This window comes from Hippocampus bargibanti, linkage group LG09 (assembly GCF_051943395.1).
Source record: "Hippocampus bargibanti isolate YZ-2025 linkage group LG09, ASM5194339v1, whole genome shotgun sequence".
Taxonomy (NCBI): Eukaryota; Metazoa; Chordata; class Actinopteri; order Syngnathiformes; family Syngnathidae; genus Hippocampus; species Hippocampus bargibanti.
In genome coordinates, this window is record NC_142742.1 from 8,506,372 (window position 1) to 8,510,119 (window position 3,748).

At 40.1% G+C, this 3,748-nt stretch overlaps 1 non-coding gene across 1 annotated transcript; it reads left to right on the top strand.

Moving 5' to 3' along the window:
• Window positions 1–2,886: 2,886 nt before the first annotated feature.
• On the top strand, window positions 2,887–2,969 carry trnal-uaa (transfer RNA leucine (anticodon UAA)). The gene has a single exon. It is a non-coding gene; the product is annotated as a tRNA-Leu (tRNA).
• Window positions 2,970–3,748: the final 779 nt, after the last annotated feature.

Genomic DNA, 3,748 nt, shown 5'->3' on the forward strand with positions numbered 1-3,748 from the left:
CGGTAGGACACGCCACATTAGTATTATCAGAAAAAAGACATGACAAATAAGTATGTGTGTTTTTATGAGTTTTTATGAGTCTTTAAGCGTGGAAAAAAAATCATAAAATGGCAGTGAATGGCAACAACAAATTAAAGGACAACCGACGTCACTTTTTTGTTTCTTAAATGACATCAGAAAAACTTTTATAGGATCTAAAATACCCAAAACACACAGTATGATATTTTTAGTCAAATGCAAAACACCAATAAAAATGACTTAAAGTGTCCAAAATCTGCTAAAAATTGAGCTGCGAATTTTCAGCATTTTCAGAAAGTCCCGCCCCAGTTCGTGACGTCACGCCAATACGTCTTGCATTGCTAGTGAATCAAAACAATGGCTTCAGATTCGGAGAATATGCTTTCTTGTTACTCATCCAGTTATGAATATGATTCAAATAGTTCTGAAGAGGAAAGCATACATGTTTGCAATCTATTAAAGGATTTATTTGTGCCATTTTGAGGCAACATTGGGGGAAATCTGTCACTGAAAAAAAGAGGAACAAAATGGCGGCCTCCTGTGGCCACCTGCGTTTCCACAGGCTAATAAATTCCTTATATGGCGCTTGGACGCCCTCTTCTGGCCTTCTGGTGGCTTTTGGATGCAACACGAGGTCCCCAGACCAAACATGTACAGCAAAATACATTGGCGTGATGGAAGGACCGCTACAATGCGTCTTTTTCACGGTCAGGGGCGGTCCTTTAGTGACGTCACGTAGGGACTCGTCACCGCCTGAAAAACAAGACTTCCTGAATATTCAGCGCGAGTCTTAAAACGTAAAATATAGCTATATGCGGTGGAATCTTTGTAAAATACGCTCAGTAGAAGTCATTAGAAGCCATTTTACAAATTATGGTCACAACTTGTCCGGAGACGTCGGTTGTCCTTTAAGAGTCCATTGTATTGGTTGATGCACAATCGTGACATTAACATTCATTAGGTCATTCAGTGCCAGATGTGTACAAAAATATGACCACTCCAGTGCCAGGGTTTTTGTCATTGTCACTCGAATTCTAGGCCCGACAGATTATAGTTTTAGGACTACATAAATATTCAATGCAGCGTAAGAAACCGACTCTCTTCTTTCATCAGAAAAAAAGTTAATTCCTAAATTATATGGTCTGGAGTTATATGAACTTGAAATGAGGGCAGCTGTCCAAAATACAGTGCAAAACATACATATTGTTATATACAGTAAAGTCTCGTTATATCGATATCGGATATATCGATAGTCCCGGTTATATCAATATTTTTTCGGACTCCCTTGAATATCGATATAACGAGACTTTACTGTATATTGCTTTAACAACAGCTGAAGCTGGAACAAAGCGCTAACAGGGACAAAAAGTTAAATGCTGCCCCCTTGTGGAAGTGAAAACCATTGCCAGAGGCCATAGCCAGTGCTTTATTGGCACCCAAAGAAGAATTAACAAAAGCCGAAAAAATTCGGGAATGGCGCTGTACGTCATATTATCAATTCCCAAATAAAGTCGTGAATGGCAGCTAATCAGTTAATATGCGAGAAAATGACATGTGAATAGTTGTTCACGTTAAGCACTATTCTTTTAAGTCGCAAGAAAGTTGTGCCGTGCCAATCGTGTGCTGACTTGTCAAGTTAAAGACTCCATTAGCAAACACTTAAACGCTCATGAAATAAATAGCTGACAACGCACACACTCTGTCATTATGTCTGTTTAGTGTAACTGCCTATTTTGTTCTCCATTAGTCAACACGAAGCATGCTAATCCATTCATTTGTTCCTTTGATTTGGTTTCTACCACTGATCCTCTTCAGGATTCAGCTGATTTTGGGATGTGCGTCTGAGGAACTGTTGCTGCTTTGAATTGAAGCGGAATTACCCCACGTAAATCACAAAACACATAAAAAAAAAAAAAAAAAAAAAATACAACACATCAAAATAAGTAGACCGAATACACTGCAAAGTATGTATGTATGTATGTGGAACTGTCGCGGCTTAGAATTGAAGCGGATTTACATGGGGGAGGAGATGTGAGACAATCTCTTTCGTCAATGGATGCTACAGCTTCATGTTTGCTTTCAACATTTAGCTAGTAGCAGATGTGTACGTTCCACCATGATGATCCATTGGTGAAAAGGATGCTTCGATAATCTTTAATCTAGAACTGCTTCATGCAACAAAGTGGGTGAAAAACGTTAAATTTAAGCTGAATATTCAGCGTGAATCTTAAAACGTAAAATAACGCGATATGCGGTGGAATCTTTGTAAAATACACTCAGTAGAAGTAATTTGAAGCGATTTTACAAATTATGGACACAACTTGTCCGAAGGCGTCGGTTGTCCTTTAATTGCCCATTGGTGCCACCAGCTTCCATTTTGTTCACCCTCGATAACACTCAAGGTTATACACTGCATGTCAACGAAAAGTGCAGAAATGTAAGCCAAGTGTTTTACTTCCCTTGGGTTTGCAGACGCAAATGTCTCCTGACTGACATTTCCCTGTGGCGCTCTCGCTGGGAGGCACAATTTGGGGGTGCGGGCCTGCTGCCTACAGCACTTTTGTAGCGAGGCTCGGCCTGTACCATTTCCAGACCAGGATGCAGACACATCGATGGGAAAGAGAGAAAAAAATAATCCACAATAGTCATTTCTCTTTTAGATGTTTCCAGTTTGTCCGGTATAACTTAATTGACGCTGATGTTGCAGACTGCGATTTAGCCGCAATCTACGTTGCATGTTAATCTCATCAATTCTGTCAATGAATGTGGTGCAGTGATGGAATTTTGAAACCTTCAGAGGTGAACATGCGGCTATTCAAATGTTTTTTTACACCAGACTCATACATATATACATTGCCACAAATATGTACCAGGATGGCCGAGTGGTTAAGGCGTTGGACTTAAGATCCAATGGATAATTGTCCTCGTGGGTTCAAACCCCACTCCTGGTAAAATTATTAAGGTCAAAATTCAACCTGACTCATATTTGCACAAAACGTTACTGAATTTTTGTGCAATTGACTGTAAAGGTTTCTTCAGATGTCATCTATACTACTTTGAAGTTGTAGGACGTTTCGCTTCTTATCCAAAAAGCTTCGTCAGCGAACTAATACTTTGCTGGTAGCTCTGGCCCTATTTATATGTCCCTAATGTCCAGAGGTGGCAGTGCCAGACCTCTGCTTTGATAGGTCCCTGCCCTAAGGCTGGGGGGGAGCAGAGGACTATGACCTGAAGCTAATCTGATTACTTCTTTTGTCCTGACTGATTATGTCAGATGACCGGCCCTGATTGCCCCATTTGCCCTGGTATCACCTCATCAGCATGACTAAGCCTGTGAGGTAGCAAATTGATAGCTGGATGGATATATGAATCAGAATCAGAATCAGAATCATCTTTATTGCCAAGCATAAATACAGCAACAGTCCAATTTCTTCCCATCGCAGCTATGACATCACATTTTTTTCTTTTATAGTTTTGATCTGTTTTACATTGACTTACAAGCTGCGCAGAAGAACATCTGAAGGCCAATTGTGTCAATATAAGTAGGTCAGTACCTTGAAGAAGTAATGGAATGCGACCTACATTTAGAATGACCTTGAAATTACCTTTCAACAAAATCTTTTTTACAGCGCCATATGCTTGCCCTTCTCAGCTAACTCGTGAACTGACAGATGTTTAAACTAAGCTGCTAACATACAGTGTGATCAATCAATGGCTTCATACTTTCGGG